Genomic DNA, 20037 nt, shown 5'->3' on the forward strand with positions numbered 1-20037 from the left:
GAGCTATGTCAAGCCAGGTGTAGATAGCTGGGATAAGTGCACGTTCACGGCTTTCTCATATAGACCACGGTATCGATCACAGATTTACTGATGCAGAGATGAGAAAACGCATGCGCCAAATGTTTCACCCAATGAGCAGCAGCTTCTGATGGAAAGTAACGAGGCATTTCCCACTTTTTAAAAGGGTTTGGAAATTAAGCTAAGTCCGTAGGGTATGGGGGGGTCCTTTCCGAGGAACATGTAGTTTCCTCTGTCACTTTGAGCAAAGTAGATATTTTTAAACCCCCACAATTCAGTAGGGTCGCTATGTTGGGCGTTTCTCTCCGTTTGGATAGAGCCGTATGTTCCTTTTTGCATATTCTTCCCCTCGCTCGTTACTTTCCTCAGAATCTGCTGCTCATGGGTGAAACATTTGGCGCATGGTTTTATACTCTCTTGCATCAGTAAATCGTGACGATACCTGGTCTAATGAGAAATGCTGTGAACGTGCACTTCGCCAGTATCTACACCTGGCTTGACTAGCTCACCGTTAATACTGGCTCGCAAACGTGCAAACGATTTAACCGCGAGAGCAGTCACACTAGTCAAGCTGCCGTTTTTTCATTTACCCTGGATATCTTTATTCTACTTTCGGCAACAGGCCCTGATAAGGATTAACCTTTCCTTTAATGAACATGAAGGTACACACTTTGGTGATTTGGATCACCTGACGTGTGGAGTAGTATCGCACATACACATGAAAACTATGAAAACTTCAATCTAAAACTTTTGACCCAATGAACATAACTGTAAAATGGAAAACAATATTGATCCTGATAAATATTTACAATAACATGAACCGCACCTGTCGGGCTCCACGGAGCTAATAGCATCACCTGTCGTCCAGGTCTCCTCTCCAACTGCAACATCAGGAAGCGTTGGTGTTGTATCCTTTGTTGGAGGAAAAGTTGTGTGCTTTTAAAACCACTTACGATGTGCCATGATGGACGAACTGGAACAAGTATGTGCAAAAAACTCACCAGCTTAAAATGTCAGTAACTGTTAACATTAACTGCCGCTACTTGCCTAACTTTCTTTTTAGTAAGGCCGTGATCGGCTGTTTGCAGTGTAGATCCCACAATCAAACAAAATCCCACCATTGTTTCTTTATATTTTAATGTTTTAATGATAAAGAATGCAACATTAATGCAACACAAGCACACTATATAAATAAAATTATATTATTTTTTTAACCCTTGTTGTCTTCCTGTTAACCATTTACTTGCCCTTCCATGTCAAATTGAATTTTATTTGTGCTTTTCCCATGTTTTTGTCATTTTTTTCTGATTTATTTGTCACTTTTCCATTCTTTTGGGAGTTTTTTTTTTTTAAACCTGAGCTGGTAATAATGGGTTTTACACTATTCTTGGAATTCATGGCAACAAACCCATTTATATCAAATTCATAAGCTTTTAGTTACAAGGCAAAATTATGAATGATTTTGACTAATAGTTAGAATCAGAGGATGTTGATGGATCTCCATGTGGTATATGTCCAAGTTTAGTCTGGATACTGTTTTGAAACCATTAAAAAACAAAAAAATTAATATTCTATAATATCCCGATAAATTAAAACACCCAAAAGTTCAATGAGAGTAAAACAATATTTTTACCTGAAGAATGTGTTTATGCAATCATCCATGTTATTTTAGGGCAATTTGGTTTAAAGAAATCTAATATTTAGATTAAAACACATTGAAACGGGTCTCATTTTTGACCCAAGGACATACAGTTTAAGAGATCTGTGCCTCAGTGGCTGGTCATAAGCATTTTTGGGGGCAGCCCCTATGCCCCGCCATAGCGACGGGTGTGAGGGCCCCCATCCCCATCTTGGGTTTCCCTATCAAATTCTCCTTCCTATTTCCCTGCCTATTCTTTGAGTTGAGCCAGCCAGTTTGTATGGCGTTCACGCCGAGACACTGACCCTGTCAAAACATTACTTCTCGCTTGTCACTTGTATTAGCACTGTTAGGTTTCATGAAAAAGGATGGGAGGCTTTTCGTGTTGACAACACACTCAAAATTTCCCTAGAGAATTCAGACATAACACCATTCACACTACACACGCACACTGCGTTGATGAAACAGGTTCTGCTTACTACCTTGTCATTGAGCGCTCACAAGCCTGGCGTGGGTTTCAGCAATGAATCCCTTGTTACAATTCCAGGTATCACCTTCTCATCCCAACGAGCCCCCAAGTTGTTGGGGTGCCTTCACTGGCCCCCCACTAAGTTGTTTGGGTGAGAAGGGATTCACATGGGACTGTCAATCACACGTCACAAGTTTATCACACTGCATAGATATCTGGATACACACCTCCTACCCTACACAGTTATGTCCTGAAAGCAAGCTCAAAGCGTGGCTGATTATGTAAAGACCACTCCTGTTACCACCATCATTCTTTTCCACCCCCCGCCTGATGTCTGACCTTTGACTCTCCTCCCCTTCCTGGTTTTGTACTGATAAGTGCCCACTGTGTCAAGATGGCAAAAGCGGGTGCGATTGCAGCCTAAAATGTAGCAGGTAATGTGACGTTTAGAAAAAACTATTATCTTGTTTTCTTTGATTTGATGAGGACGAAGAGTGCTGGGGGCCCAATTGAGAATTAAGAAAAGTTTTAATGAAACAGCATGATGAAGATGATAAGACAAAGACATACGACACACAACATAATACACTGCAGCTGACAGCGTACTGGATCCATGCTTATCCAAACCAGTCCTGAATATTCCTAAATCACACACATTCCTCCCCTGCACCTGGGAGCGGTTCCTTTCACCCTGGTCATTCAACCCATTCTCCATTTGGTCCACTGTTGGCACGGTACATGTTGAGCGCATATTCGCTGTCCAATGAGGAAGGAATGCTCTAAAACTCGCCCCGTTTGGGTCGTTTTGCGGTCACAGATCAAACGGTTCTATCATTAATGAGAAATTTCTAACATATACACTTAATCAACATGGCATTGTCTTAGCCTAGTCTAAAAAGGGGGGTAGGGACAGAAGATTACTTCCTGGTGTGAACATCGGCTCTTCTTCTATATGTAGTAAATGTGCTGTATTTATAATAGCGCTTTTCCGGTCTTACACCTGCTCAAAGCACTTTACATCTACAGATACATTCACCATTCACAACAATCATACACTTGGCCGGGGCTGGCCGACAACGTGCCACCTGCTCATCAGATAAACAGAGTCAGGGGAACTGAGGGGGGAGGTGAGAGATTTAGGGCCATCTTGACCTCTTTCAGTAGACAAAATGCTATTTTCCTAACCTGCTGCATTATACATTTAACGAAATACATTTGTTTTTAACTTTTCACAACTACAACCCATGCAATGTACTGGTTGTTCCCTTTTCTGTAACTGTCAGCACAACCATGTCTTCAAGCAAACAGCAGGTCGAAACTAACATGTTACTTTAGGCTCATTTATTAGTCTTGTGCCTTGTTTATCCTCCAAACAATACCTACATTCTCGTCTCTGCTGACGGGGAATGATTAGTAGATTCTCTTGGCACAGCTACCGAACACTTACAGCTTTCATAAGGTTGCTCACGTCACATCACGTCTTCAAGCTCAGTTGGAGGGCTGCGCAGTAACGCTCAGCATCACCGGAAAAGAGCTTCTATAATAGACTTCACTGGTCTCTGTTGGAACAATGGGGTCTGTTGTACGGAAGAGGATTAGGGCCACTGGTGAAAAATGTATGTGAGTTCTGAATTTAATCTCAGAAGTCAGAATTCTGAGATTAAAGTCAGAACTTCCCATACATTTTCACCAGTGGCACTAATCCTCTTCCGTAGTATTAACCCACTTCTTTAACTGTCTATGGTTTAGTCAGCTTAACATAATATGCCGAATGCGCGACATCTCGTGGACTGCGCACGCGCACCGTTATCCTTGCTCTGTGTACTGTTGACTTTACCCCCGCGCTTGTAAAGTGATATCCCCTTAAAATAATAAATTCTCTTGATATGCTGTTTATCTTACTTAATTTTATAAGTCCAATCATTTTTGAGTGAATCTAAATCAAGTGCTGCCAAACCTTTAGCTAGGCTAGGCTACTTCAAAAACTCAGAACAACCAAAAACAACCAAAGGGGAACGTTGTGCAACCGAAGGAGAACGTTACAGTTGGTTTGGTTGTCTCTTAACTTTTAGGGAACGTCCCTAAACGTTATTTTTTGGTTTGGTTGAACTAAACCTTAGCCACATAAACTAACGTGTCCTCACAGCCACCTACAAAAAATGAAGAGGTAAACTATATAATATTAGTGTTCGTTGTGGTGTGCCAACTCTAAAACGCATTGGCGTGAGAACACGACCTGACTGGTTTCATACGCCCACCCCAGTTTCTCACGCTGAAGTTCAACCCGTCGGTCCAAATTTCTGAACGGGAGTTTGTCTATAGATCTACCTGTTGATCCACTCGTGATCAACTAAGCTTTCAGAGACGTATTCAAGTTCAAGAGCGCTCCTTGTGATTTTCGAAATTTCCGCAAAATTGAAAAACAAATTTCACGAGATCCAGGGGCATTTCCCTGCGTCAGGCATGTGCTTGATATTACAGACCCGTCCCGTTGCTTTGATCCCTCTCTCTGTAAAAATAAGGTGAGCAGCACGGATGGTAGTCCTAACTCCAGTTCATTTTAGTGACCGCTGTGGGCAGGACGCGTTTCATCCGTGCAAGACCTCCGTGAAGATAGCGGACAGCCACCTCTAACCTTTGGGCCTGCTGTGTCTGTCAGACGGTCTGAATGAGACCACCATATCAGCGGAGCAAGTGACATGCACAGCAGATTTTAGTTAAAACTGCTCCAATCTCGGGCAACAGAGATGGCAGGGTTGGATTTTTTGAATGTGCCACAGTTGTAACATGAGCACTAAAGGCGATGAACCATCTGAACTATGACTCCATGGGGTTTATACATCATTAAAATGAACTGAACGTAATGAGTTCACATGAACTACAGTACCACATGCACATTTAAAGAGATTTACGTTCACCAACAAATACACCTGAGGGTCCTTATTTTACGACATTTTCATGTTTCCAGTATGATTGATCTAGAAATGGTTAGACACTAGGTACGAAGTGTGTTCACTGCTCAAATTATATATCCTCACAAAATCTGGAAACAAACCTAGCCATTGGGGCCAGGCCAGCTTGACTTGGGGAAGATACTGGAAAACTTGGGCCCATAGTGTGCTTCTCTAACTCTGCTGGGCATCTCAAATGTAACTGTAAGTAATTCATTCAGTGTTTCGAAAATGACAAATTGTACAGTAATTTGTTGGCACAGAGGTGAGGGCCAAACATACTGACTTGGCACAAACAAGTTTGAGAAGGATGCTGATATAACACATGCACAACACTGAGCCACGCTATGGCTTTTGTATTATTATGTCATCGATTTTCTGCTGGACTTGGTGGTGGGCAAAGGCCTTGATGAAACTGTCTAAACTACAAGAGGTTTGGCCACCAGTCCCTGGTGTCCAACAAAATGTCTGTTTTCTATTTACTTAGTTTTAGGTATTAGAATCTTATGTAAACAGTGGTTCTCATTCGTTGAGAATTCATGTGGTCTTGTTGATCCCTGATTTAACTTAAATCCAGGTTTCCTACTGAGAACCGTGTGGTGGTGTGTTGTGTGTGTGTGTGTTGTAGGTGTGTGGTAGTCAGAGAGAGGAATGAGAGAAGGAATTGTGTGAGGTGGACCTTCACCACAGACCCAAATCTTCTCATCTGCAACTGTCATATGTTCGGTCTTCTTAGGGTGCCCTCATTCTGTGTGGCATTGTCTGGGTCACTTCTAATATCATAACAAGGTAATACAAGTGTAATCAGTGATTAACGTTTAATGTAAATGCTAAATGCCCTAATACCCTGTTGATACTAAAACAATGCAAAGCTCTACCCTACAGTTTTGCAACAGGTATCTGTAAAGATATGACTGTACTTTTATCATTTTCTTTGCGCAAAACTCTCCGAAAGTGCCATTTAATGGTTTATTTTTCCAAAAAAAATCCCGGGGGGGCTACAGCCAAAACCCCCCTAGGGGAGCCCCCCCATCCCCACCACACATAAAAAATCCCAATTTAAACCCTGAATAATATGGATAATGAGCTGAACGAGCCAAGGTAATATCTTTGTAACAGGCAAAATGTGGGTTGGTCCCACCAAATCTCACGCCGAGGTTTCTGAAAAGTGGCAATTAATCATTACTATCACTCATGTCAGCAAAAGCGGAGACCTAATCTACATTTGGGTTTGGGCTGATCTAAAGCAACTGGCTTACTTTGTCTGTTGAGTTGTGATAGTTCTTTCCTCACATCTACGATCCATATTGACTCCTACTTCGTCACACAGCCACCTACCAAGTCTACCATTGGACGGATACAATGTTTCAGCCTATAATCGTAGGTCAAATATTGTTGCAATTACACAATGCTACCACATCACAGAAAAGTGGTAAGTAACAACGCATGTTTGAGGGCATGCTCTTCTATGTGTGACACCGTCTGGTATGGGTATATAGTAATATTGCAGTTATCTATACCTTCATACTTCGGAAATTGCAAAAACTAAGGCTTGGAGCACTACCGTGTTAACTACTTGAGGATAAAGAAGGATGAGTGGATAAAGAAGTGAAATTTTGCTTGATTAACCAAGAAGTATAATGTGTCTTAATCGACTCATTCCAGTCAAACTGCTGTAGTGTTCTGAGCATCAAACTCTGACCATAGCGAGTATGGCTACCTGATCTTCTTAAAGAGATTATTCACTCTTTGTGATGAGTAGTACTCTCCTGGTTTAGCCACTAGTGCGCCCTATGTGGACAAAATATAAGCCAGCATATTAACATGAAACTCTCATTCATAGAACATTACAAGCATTCCAAAAACCGGCATTCATGACGATCAAAAAAGAAGATTGATCTGTATAGGGTCCCAACCGCCTCACAATGATTGCTATACCTCAGCCATTGTTTTTGGTTGATCGAAACAATTATGCCTATATATATTCCCTTGCGCGGCCGAGTATAAAAATGTAGCCGTGGTGTTGTGACTGCTTATAGATAGTGACTAATCAGTGTTCACAGTTTTAGTGTGGAGCTTCGGGGTTGGTCGTTTAACAATACAGGGCTTGCAACTACTCACCGCATTGGCCGGAGGACACACGCATTTGACGGTTTCACACGCGCAACGGCCACACCCCCCGATTCTCTCACAGCTTGAAGTGTCAACCCGTCGGGTCCAAATTTCTAAAAATGAGTTTCATCTATGTTGTTACCTGGTTGAGCCACTTGTGATGATAGTTGCGCGTTCAGAGACTGTGAGGGGCTCAGAGCGCTCTAGTCGTGGAATTTTACAAATTGCCGCAAAGAGAGATTTTTTTTCACGAGCCATCCCAGGTTGCATTTCCCCGGGCCTTCAGGTATGTGCTCTGAGTATTACAGACCCTCCGGCGCCTTCAGTATGAGCTATGAGTTGAGTAGTTTACGACCGGCCGGCGCTTCGTGTCCACTCTCTCTGTAAGATGGAGGTGAGCAGCGCGGCTGGTAGTGTAGACAATTCAGTTCATTGTAGTGGCTCGTTTCGCTGGCATAGAGTAAGGGAGAGTGACAGTGACGCGTTTGCATCCGATATAAAAAGAGCGAGCGTACGGACACTCTACTCTGTCGAGGGACCCAAGACCCAAATGGGCCCTCTGCGTCTGTCAGACGGTTGAAGAGATTCCACTACATATCAGCGGAGGAATTCGCTTGCAAAGCAAGACTATATTACAACGCTCCACATAGTCGTACAACAGAGAGGGAGGACAGTTAGGATGTGCACAAAGTGTAAATATGAGCAGAAGAATCTGTGAGAAAACACGAGCTTACTAGCCTATATATACTATAATTATATAATAAATATATTATATATATTATATTATATATATCTATAATATATATATATACACAATCCTGTCAACGTGGGCCACTATTGTGCATCTCTAATGTAACTGTAAATAATTAATTGATGTTTTTTCAAATGACAAAGTCTTTATTTTCACAAAAAAGTAAAAACAAGTAAGGGGGCACAAGGAAGGGGCCAAACATTACTGAGCCTGCACAAAGGTTAAAGGATTAGAATTATGTACACTCACTTGTTCTCATTACTTTAGAATTTCAGTGGTCTAGTTGATCCTCAACATTAATTTAACTGTTTGGTCCCTGGTACTACACCAGGGACCCTGGACCTGTGTCACGCACAGACCCAAATCTTCTCACGTTGCTGACATATGCTCTGTCTCTTCTTGGTTCATTAGGTGTTTGGAACATTTGTGTGGGTATTCTTATATTATAGAAGTAAAATGTTAAATACTGAATGCCCTAAAACCTGTTACACACAACACAAAGGCTCCTACCCTACAGTTTGCACATATCATGTAAGAGGCTTGTGTACAGACAGAATTCTTGCAGCTAGTCTCACGATAAAACGTCACCCAAGTGGGTTAGTTAGCACTCTAGCATCTATAGGGACGGGAGAAAAATGACAAACCCGCCTCGTCTTTCTGGTCGTAACTGACCGTTTATTTTCCACATTGCTGCTCAATAAATACACGCAGACACCGTATCACTCGTCCATCACGTAAGCCAGTCAACAGAACTTTTTACCCCTTGTCAAATAGGCTTAACACTCCCACTCAAAGACAGTTTACAGCTTTTCAATAGGGGAAAACAAACAAAACACTAACCAACTATGGTTACTCCATAAAAAATTCAACATCTTGGAAAGTGTCTACAAACTTCAAAACTTCACCATTTTGACAGTTGGACCATTACTCTCCAAACAATACCGCTGAACTTCGTCAAACTGACACTTTGTTCACTGGCTTGTAGAAACATCAGCTACCATGTCTTCAGTAGGGCAAATTCATAGATATCTTCCCTTCGTGTATTTGCAGACCGACAACAGGATACCTTTTTCTACGTGTTGCATTCTCTGTCTGGCCATACTGGTTCTTGTATAAAGCTATCGCCCCCTGGTGTTTCGATATCTGGACTGGAACATGTTGGTTACTACTATATCCTTTAGTAGCTGTATAAGGTACATACTCTCTTGAGTGTGGCTGCTAGTGCCATACTCAGCTTCACAGGTGGATAGTGCACCACCGTAGGCGTTTCCTACTCTCCACCAATAACTGACCATCTCAGTTAAGCTGACACAGTTCCAGTTTACTCCTCCTATCACTTATATCAGATGCCCAATCGCATCCCTGTTATCCCTCAAGTTGTAGGACTCTCTCACATTTCTGGTGTGTCCGTGCGTGGTGAGTCTCTAGTACCCTTTAAGTACCTCAGAGGTGTTTTGCTGCGAGCCAATGCGTTGCTTGGTTCTGCTAGGTGTTGTGATGTTACAACAACCCAGCTAGTCAGGTCTGGTACAGTCATAGTAGAGCAAGCTACTACCATCTCTCTGTATCACTTTGAGTCAATGACTTCACCCCACGTCAAAATTTTAACTTGTGCTCACATGGGGTGGCTCTCGGTTTGCATTCCAGCATCCAAATTTGCTGCAATCCTTTCTATGTGTCCTCTTTTGGGTCATTGATCTCTCCTTCATGCTGTTCAAGTCAATGCCCAGGAGAATGTTTAAGTGCGACCCATACTTCCTCATCTAAACCTTCTCTTCAGCATGTTCTTTACACTCACTGCAGTAATTGGTTGGTACCGCAGCGATGATCAAGTCACTACCCATCCAAACAAAATCACTTTGCTCATGGTCAATTCTCTGCTAGACACAATGATCAGCATTATTTTGTACAAAACCATTCTTTGTAAGGTGGTCATGCAGAACTGTTCCGGTTAGCCCAGACTGTTTAAAACATACAATGCTTTGAGTTTGCACACTAATGTTCTACTGTCGTTTGACTTGATCTCAAAACCTGTCTGGTTGTGTCCATGTATACTCACAGTCCATTGGAGCATGGAGGGTAAGCCAGTCTTCACATCCATTTGATGATATGTGGGGTGGGGGGGGGGAGGGTAGGTCCTGCCTGTACAGCTACCTGCATCAATGCTCGGACAGAGGTCATGTTAGACTGTTGGTGAAAAAGTCTCTTTATTAATCAATCCCTTCTACTTCGACATATCTTTTGACACTATCTTGCTTTACAAGTCTCAGACCCTTCTGGGCCTCTTTCACTGCAGATACCCATCCGACCTCCCACTCTTGTTTGCCATCTGGCAGTGGTGTCAGAGTGCAAGTCCATTCTCTTTCAAGAAGTTCCATCTCCTCGTTCATTGCGTCAATCCACATTTTTTGAATCTTAGAGTCCCTAGCTCTCTAAATGTTTTGGGTACACCTAAGCCCCTTGTAGGAAATAATCACATTTCACTTTCAACATTATTGTACTCAGCTCACACTGGTAGTCTTAAGTATTCTGGAGCTTTCTGTCTCGTAGGGTACCTCCTCAGCCAATGTTCTCTTTGAGTAGCTGTCTGTCTGGGGTCAGACTGCCTCAGCAGTCTCGCACAACACTCCGACTCTTTACATCTGTTAGGTGTCCCTGATCCTGGTGTATCTTGGTGGTGTATGTTCAAATTCTCAAGCTCATCCCAGAGTTACAATCGTTTGAGTCTGGCTATCTGTGTTACTTTGTGTGAATTCCCAGCCCTATGTTTAGGATTTCCTGTCTCAGGGTAGTAAACGTTTATCCGGACTATATTTATCATTAGCACAAAGACCCCTTTCACACCTAGAGTCCAGTTTACTTCTTATCCTTTTTAACACGTAGCATTCAGAAGACCAAATATCTCATGTGAGAAGATAAAATGGTGTTTTACCTGTGAAACACGGTAAGGTGTCTGCTCTAGGTCGTTATGTAGCACCTGTTGCGGATTTGGGCCTGTGTCTGTACAGCATATGTCCATTAATTGCTTTGAAGGTTATCTCAATTGCATGATCGTGACATCTCGACATGGTTCGTCCAACCTCTCTCGCAGTTCCGTTTGATGAGGTGATAGGGTGCAACTTGTCTCCGTGCCTTATACAGTTACTACCTGAGTAAAGACTGGAATCTGCCCTATATACTGTGCCCTATCAGGGACACGCTATGCACTTTATCTTTCCATATGGGGCTACGTCTGCTATAAATTTTTCTGTAGCTTTTGTTGCTGTCAACTCTTTACTTTGATAAAGTATGGAAAAAATCATCCCCACTGTAATCATCATAAATGCATTGATACCTGTATCCATCTGTATCTGCTGGCTCTATGGCAAGGGCCGCATAGTCTGTGGTACTAGGCTCTAGTAAGCTGTAGCTTTAGCATCTGCCTGTCGTTTCTGTTTTGCGATGAATTTTCCTGTGTGGCATATTCACATTGTTGATTTACCTGTCATATTTCCTTTTAACGACATCCTTTAACACCTTTTCTAATTTTGCAACATCCTCAAAATTACAATGACCAAGTATCCTATGCCAGGTTGAATGTATGACAACCTACACTCATAACATTTTCATTTTCTACTGGGTGCCTTTAGGTAATACAGCCTACCATACACATCCATTTTGAACTGGTACCATCTTTGTGGAAACAGCCATTTATCACCGTCCTGAATGTGGACCTCTGCTCCGTTGGCTGTTGCTGCTCTTTCACTGAAAGATGTTTTTGGAAACGATGGAGAGAGAGGCTTGCTTGAGCCTCGTTTTCCCTCGTCGCCCCTACACTGTCCAACATGCAGGTTCGGCGGTCTCCCCTCATTTTTGCCATCCCGCTCACCTTTTTCCGCGCCGTCTCAAGACGTGGTCCTTCGGTTTGAAACTGTCGTCACTGTTTTGAACTTTTGTGGGTCATGATCATGTTGTGTTGTAGCGCCCAGTCGACCATGAGACCCTTATTATTCCCTCTTTTGTTTGGAAACAGTCATCATCTGAAAAACAGAAAGAGTGTAGGCTCTGCCTCCGTTCTCCGTCGGCGTTTCTTCCACTGGTCACGGCTCGCTCCTCGACCGCGCCCTCTTCCACGTGTAGAGAGTCCCATTTACCGTCCTCTTTTCTCGCCTGGGAATTCATCAGGACATGTCCTGGCCACTGTGTCCCTTTTTACCCCGGGTAAACATTCGACTCATCCAGTCCATTTTCTTACTCTTCCTCTTCCACCGACCTCGTGCCCACGCTAGTTTTCATCACATTGTCTTCTTCTGACATCAACGTCACTCGCCCATTTGTTGTCAGTACTTCATACACTTCGCCAGTTTTGTTTTAAACCGCTGAATGTTACAATGTCATTTGTCTGGGTGACATGCCAGACGTAACGCTTGTATGAATCTGGTTAGCCCCCTTTACTCCAGTGGCTATTTTGAAGTCATCACTAATAACGTTCATCTGCTCTTCTCATGACGTGGATATAGTTGCTGTCGAATAAATTATCCCTTCGTTTCATTGCTAGCCGCCTTATGGAGGAGGGAAAGTGCACAATACAAACTCCACACGGGTTTGTCTTTTCCCGAATAGGCTACCCGGAGAATCTCCAGTGCTTCTTCCATTGCGTTGGCATCTCTCATTATTAATGACAAACTCTTGTTGTCCAGACATGCACAACTCTGCATATGCCTCTCGGCGTTGTGCTCGTCTTCCGCAAGAGCCACTCGTTTCCTCATCTATCTGCGGGGCCTCGAGGAATACCTCCTGAGGCACGCAAACGCCAGTGGCCGAGGAACCTCGTTTCCCAGAGTTCGTAATTTTTCCAATCTCCGTCAATAAGCGTCTGAACCACCTTTGGCCTGCATGACTGGGCCAATAACCTGTGCGCTAGCATTCGTTGCAGCATCTACGATAAAACGTCCCAAAGCTGTGTTAGTTGTCACTCCTAGCTCTAATGGACGGAGAGAAAAATGACAAACCGCCATCGTCTTTCTGTGGTCCGTGAACGGACCGGTTTATTTTTCGCCACATGCCTCACTAGCACCTGCAGACACACGTTATCACTCCTCACTATAACACGCAACATGACTTTGTACCCCTTTGTCAAATATGGCTAACAACTTGCATTTCTCCATTTTTTTTGCAAAAAACTCTCCCAGAAAGATGCCATTTATGGTTTATTTTTCAAATTTTTTTCCTGGGGGGGGTACCCACCCCCCTAGGGAGTCCCCCCATCCACCCACATATACCAAATACCATTTAACCCCTAAAGGATAAGACCAAAAGAAATTGCTTTGTACGCGGCAAAGGGCAATTATGGGTTTCCACCCCCCAAATCTCAACCCAAAGGGTTTTTTTTGAAAAGTTGGCAGCCCGACAATATAGCTTTTTTGCCATAAGATCGAAACCAGCTCGACCCGAATTAAATGATTATTTGTTTACATGTTCCCTTTTTGGTAGGTGGCGTGTGTGTCGATCTGGGAAACCATTTGCAAATTGCCAGGGATACGTTTTTGGATTTGTGACGAATCTGTTGACAGATGCAGACACAACGAGCGGTTAGGTAAACACAGCACACGGAAACATTGGTGTGGACTAACGGTTAGGGTAGCCTATACCACCGGCCGGGTGTTAACAGGACTACTGCTCCAGTGAGCGGGCATATCATACTCAGTGAACTCGGTATTAGAACTTGTGGACAATGTGGCTGCATCCGGGGAGAGATGACATCGGGCGTAGGCTAGTGTCCAACTTCAAATGTAAGCTTTTTTTTTCTTTTTCTTTTGTTAACCAGCAGTATATTAAATTTTCAAGAGAAACGTAAGCACGTTGAAAACTTTCTGCCCAGAGTCTTAAGGTGTAGTTACGGGTTATGAGTCCTGAAACGGTTAATGTTTTGTTCACATTAACGTCAATACAACAAATACTTGTCAGCGACAGTTAACGAAATTTTACATATACATATATTATCACATATGAATATCGTTCGAAACAGTGTTATGTGTGTGTCCAATAGTCCAACAGCTGTTGGACAACAGACGCGCAAGCGCAGTGTGATGTTACGTCATTTACGTAAATTGTGGACTGGCTAGGCCACTTCCACGTTTCTAGATGCTCGTTCGCCTGTGTACTGTCTGGCTGTGGTGCAGTAACTGAATGAAGCTGGATGTTTTTAAGCTGCAATGATACAACAGCCTGCAGACTAATTTGAAATGGAAGTCCATTATACACGTGTTTTTACGATCCTGGGAGCCAATTCCCGTAATCCGTGCAGTAACACAGTGATGGCATTAGGTGTAGTAATGGGAGATCGCTGTGCTGTTGCCTTGGGATTATTTTTAACTCAGTAAAAAACCTCACAAAATTAAGCAAATAGGGAAAATACCTGCTCAACAACAAAAAATATTGATTACCGGTGTGTACGTCTGGGTGATCACATAGCCATATTTCTGTAACACACTTTAATGTGCAGTATATTTGTATAACATCTTTATATGTTGCAAAATAAAGTGTTGATTAGCTAAAGGGTTCACGACTACACATTAAATAGTATAATTGGTAGTAATATTTTTTCCATTCTCTACAATTGTTTGGCCTCAAACATGTTTTGGCCAGTGAAGTTAACAGAAAGCACTGCATGACAGATTAAACAACGTATTGTGGTGATGAGATCACATGGGCTTCTTTCGTTAAATCGTAGGCGTTTGACTGTGCTCTATTTTATTTGCATAAAACATTCGAAGCATACACACTTTCTAGTTTTGCATGGGACCACATTATATTTCTATACAGCTTTATGAGGTGTAATTTAACCATTATTACAGAACTATTCCATACATGAAATGTATAACATCATACACGTAGTATGATGTTAGAAGGAAATACAGTGGTGCATCTTAGTGGTTGCAAATTGTTCATGAACCCTAAATGTGCATGTCACATTGGGCTATGTGGCTAACAACAACAATCATCAGAGTTTTGGGTCATTTTGCAAATATTCTTTTTAACTGTATAATGATGACTTAAATTGAAGAAATAGCTATTTGATACTCGAGAAACAATTGAAGAATTGGCAATCAATTGAAAATGTCTGTAATCACTGCTGTCACTTCGCAGACTACTGTAAAGTTAATAAAGAGCCGTTTCGTCACTTTCATTTTGAACATGCACTATTTCTTTACAATTATCCATCAAGGCAACCAGATCAGAGTTCACCTCTCCACCTATAGCTGTTTTCAATTGGAATTGTTAAGCAGCCTAGGTACATAACGAACATGCACAGTCAAGAGAACTATTGGCTGGTGGGGAAGTTAATCATTATGGTTATGGAACAGAAAGATCTAAGTACTTTTCTGAATATCTCAAATGGAGAGAGCTGTCACTGCATTGTCTGATTACTGTTCTCTGTTGCACTCGTAAGTTTGTCATCCTCCTATGCCTCACTGGTGTAATTTTACAGATAAATCTCCAACTTAGAAGACCAACAACAAACCCAAAGTAGAAGGCCGGAGCGATGATGAGCCGGAGGCCCGGATGAGGCTGGGCTGGGGTTCTGGTTGGCGCCCTGTTTGTCAGCAAAGCCTCGTGTGTGCGCTGATGCGTAGCTTGGGGGTCTCTTTGTGGAGTTTGTTCAGTCTTTGAGAGAGCGTCTCGGCACTCTCCTGGTATCCATCCAGGGCCTGGCGACCAGCAGTCTTCCAGTGAGTCCCTTGGTAAGGCATGTGTGCTGTGTTAAGTCATGAATATGTTTTTTGTGATGGTGGTCTACAACTATCTAATTATTATATTATTACTTATTATTATTATTATTGAACTATCTGTGGACATGAAACGAGAATATGTAGCAGCCGGTATACATGATTAATTAGCTACTCTTTGTATACCAGTTCAATTCTGTTACCAGTCACAGACATGACCATGTAGTAATGTTACTTGGTTTGCTCGTCGATTACGTAGAGCAGGGTGCACGTATATAGAGGTTTACTCTCAATCAGTGCCGTTGGGTTTGACCCAGACCTGGCATCTTTGCTGCATGTCTTCCCCCGGGTCTGTCCCTTTTCATATGTCTGTGGGAATAAACGCCTAAAAAATATCTTTAATAAATGATCAGGTATCATTATCTTATGAAAATCTGTACTAATGCCAGAAGAGTATGATGATTCCTAAGAGAAGAAGATATGATAGGACGGCGTGCCACTCAGTAACCCCTTTAACGAGCACCAGTGGGTCACTCAGTACAAACTCATGCTGCACAGCAAACTGTTACAACAACCACAACTTTGTTGGAAATTGTAATGAACTCCAAGGTCTAGAGAAAATATGTAGAAATAGTCCCTAGAAGTATAGTAGTTTCATACATATTGTTTATTTTCCATTGTGCATAAATATTTCATCAGTGTTAACAATCACATAGCTTTCAATGAAGTGCTGGGACAAGCTGAAGCATAATATGTATGAAAACTGCGTTGAATAAGAGGATTTTTAACAACTGAAAAGTCAAAAACAAAAGGTGTATTACTTGATTTAAAATGGTGACCTTCACATTTTGTTTAAAATTGGACATTCATTTTTGTCCACCAACTTAGTTTGGCGAATGGCATGCACATGTAGATTTTGGGGTAATGCACATAGCGCGTGCTAATCATTATATCGTTATTATTTTATAGGTCCGCGGGTGCAAGCACTATCTGTAATGATATGGATAGCCGGGTGGTGGTGATGACAGGGGGCAGTTATCGTGGACTCGGCCTACATACTTGCATCGCAGCACCTGTCTTGGTAACCTCTACTCACCATGGTCGTTTTTTCTGGTACAAAGGCTTAAAACAACTGTTTTACGTTCTTGGTTACCTCTGGGACAATGAAGTAAACAACATACTTCTCGTTACTTTGTTTGTAAAGCGTACCTCTTGTTTAACGTAGAACCGAGTTAATTGCTTTTTGATCCAAAAGGACCTCTCACTGTTGGTCTTCCCTCATCCCCCCCTCCAGTTGGGCTGGGGGGCTGTCTTTTACTCCCCTGGTAGCTACAGTCATGGCTACTTCACTGACGCCGGCCACCTTGGGTTGGGACTGGCGTTCTCCAGCATTGCCTGCCCCTTCGCATTCAACCCGCTCTCCCGATGTGGTGAGTGTACGCTGGCGAGGGCCCCTTCTAATCTGGGGGTCTCAGCCTGAACCTTGTACCCTGCGGGGCTCTCATCCTCCCTCGACGGCACTCTAAAGTCCCAGCAAAGGTTGGACGACGGCATACTGACGTTACGCTGTTAGCTTATAGGAACAGCAGAGAAAGTGGGACTCAGATCATCATTCTGACCACAAATACTTGTCTCACGTTGTTCTAGCTGAATACATAACCTTCAAAAGTCACACTATCACATCTATAGTTAATGTGGGTGTAGTGAGCAGTAAAGTGTATCGACACAAATGATATTGTTACATTCAGTGCTAACCTAGCCCTAAGTTAACTGCTCCCAGTTACGCTGCTGAGTTCGTGGTCATTAAAATGGATGGTGGAACTGGTTTTCCTTTCTCCCTCTCCCCCAGGTGGATTCAGAGAGGAGGTCAGCGCGTTCTTCATTGCTGAATCAATGCTCATCATTGGAGGCGTCGTCTGCTCCCGAGAGCCTAATATTCCTACACGTTGGCGGGGGGTATTTCTCTTCTTATGTCGGTACTTTGTGCCGTATTTCCAACCTTGTGCCCCACAGCGCCAGCTGTTTCTCAGAATACAAGCGCTTTGTCATGGCGCTGCCGTGCTACAGACATTTGGGCCGCGTAGTGTACAGATGTGTCTAGACAGACTACGGCACTTTCGAGTTCATTTACTGACCTGTGGACAACGCTGGGCAGAGTGTTCATCATGTTGCTGCCTGCTGAGCTCCTTGTCTGTTTCCTAATGGCACGATTGGGACCAGCCACTCTACGGCTTCTCCTCCGGGGCGTTTTGACATCTCTGGTCTTTGCGTGGGTGCCCATGATTGTGGGTGTGAGCGCAGTGAGGGGGGGCCTTGGGCTGCTGCAGCTCTTGAGAGTGGCGCAGGACTGCTTGGGGAACCTATGTCAGGTACGCCAGCACCATTACAGAGAAAGTAAGGAAATGGTGGTTTTCCTTAAGAACTGGCAATATAGTTTTTTTCACATCCAATAGGTTATTTTTTTAGATCCCCCAAAATCTACATAGCGTACATATCACATTTGTTTCCTGATATGTTTTAAGTGGCCTAAGTCAGTCAATATACACAACACTGAAGCAAAAAGAGTCCCAAACATTTATTGAGTATCGGCAATCAGGGTCAGCCAGTAGTCCTTTTTCTTTTAAGTTTGTTTTTTTGTTCCTATATACACTATAGATAAAATTATATAGGAATTTACAGACTTTCTTGACTATGTGGACGATCAGATAATTTGATCAGCCAAATTTATTTCTCCATCACAATACAATGGGATCACTGTAATTCCGTTGTGGAGCTTCAAGCTTTAGTGCGTAACTTTTATCCTCCGTGTTGTCCTTTGGCTTCTAGCAGGGTGAGGGGTGGGGGCGCGTGTGTTCATTCATTGGACGTGCCCCCACCTTGTTTTTGTCATTCCTTAGAATTCCTTATGGGTCAACATAACAGTATGCCTATACTTTAAATCATTTAAAAAAGGATTTTTTTTCAGTGGAACATATAAAAATTAGGGATAGGGTTCCGTTTCATGAAACTTGGTGACTGGTGTAGCATTGGACAAGGCAGTACCCACTAATCTTGCTCAAATCCAAATCCTTGGGGCCGGTACACAAATTTTTATTTTTCACTTTGCTAACATTGCAAGATAGGTGTTTGTGCTGCAGTGCATTTGGTGTCAAAATAAAAAATTAGTCCAGACTGGAACATGAACATTGTGAGATAGGGCAGCCTTGTTGCAGGTCTGCGTTCTCTTATGCCCTTCTGTTTCTCTATAATCTGTTTACCTGAACCTAGATTGTTGACTAGCCAGTGCACCGTGCTCCTACTTTTTGCAGCAGAGATCTATTGTTGTTATCCTGTTAGTTTTAAGTTTCTCCCACTTTTTCAGCTGTGATGTGGAATTCAGAAACAAAATCTTAGTGTACGTTTTGGTGTAATTTTATTGAAAGTGTGTCACGGTACCAGAACAGAAGAAGCTTCTCTGTTTGGATTATGACTGACTAAAACCCAACAGAGTAAGCTACACTTTTGTAATCAGGGCTTCGTCTAGTATACATTGCAATTAATGTTTTTTTTTAGGCATTGCTTATACTGTGTCATGCAACTATTTATGCCTTTTTCTTGTGAGCATATTTTCCTCCTGTCCTCATGCTTTAGGTTGCTTCAATGATATCACAGGCAACTACATTGCTTCCTTCATGGTAGCGAGTTTTGTCATTCCCGTACGTTGACCATGGCCACCCTGCCTCACTACTTTTCCTGCACAGACCATGCCCCTCACACCTTTTACTTGATGAAAAGATGGGTGTTTACATTCAGAGTTTTGAACTGTTGACTAGTGTGTCTTCTGACAAGAACACAAAGGGGTTAATGATCTGACCGATGAAGTAACAAATATCCACGCGAGTTTTTTTTTTGTGTGTGGGTTGATACTCTTCAGTTCAGCCAATGCAACGCTGGCCCTACTGAAGACCCCATCTGCGCTTCCATGTGTTTGTATTTTTACCTCATAGATTTGATCCCAAAGAAGCTCACTGAAACTCTGACTGCATAAAACTTTAAGTTAAAGTATAGTTCGCTCAATCTGTTAGTTTAATGCTTGCACAAGTTAGTACACCCTGATCACTGCAGGTGTGAGGTTGGCTTTACATGCAACAGAAGGACTGCATGCAAACTAGGAAAATCTGAAAGAGAATGTGAATGTGAATGCATCTTACAAGGACAAAACAACCACTTACATTCTTTGTTTTTCTTAGCTCATGTGATGTAAATGATGTGACTATTTGCTGGAAGATGGTTACTTTTTGCATATACTCACATGATTATCCTCATTTTCTATTATATCCAGCTGATCACCACGGCTGGATTAATTCACGATTGACCCTTCTGTCCCTTATGCTCTGTTCATTGTGCAT

General features: G+C 42.6%; 1 pseudogene; it reads left to right on the forward strand.

Annotated features, from left to right (window-relative positions):
* The first annotated feature begins 15226 nt into the window (after nt 1-15226).
* LOC116686309 (monocarboxylate transporter 13-like) lies at nt 15227-19641 on the forward strand (annotated as a pseudogene).
* The last annotated feature ends 396 nt before the right edge of the window (nt 19642-20037 follow it).

This window comes from Etheostoma spectabile, unplaced genomic scaffold, assembly GCF_008692095.1.
Source record: "Etheostoma spectabile isolate EspeVRDwgs_2016 unplaced genomic scaffold, UIUC_Espe_1.0 scaffold352, whole genome shotgun sequence".
Lineage (NCBI taxonomy): Eukaryota > Metazoa > Chordata > Actinopteri > Perciformes > Percidae > Etheostoma > Etheostoma spectabile.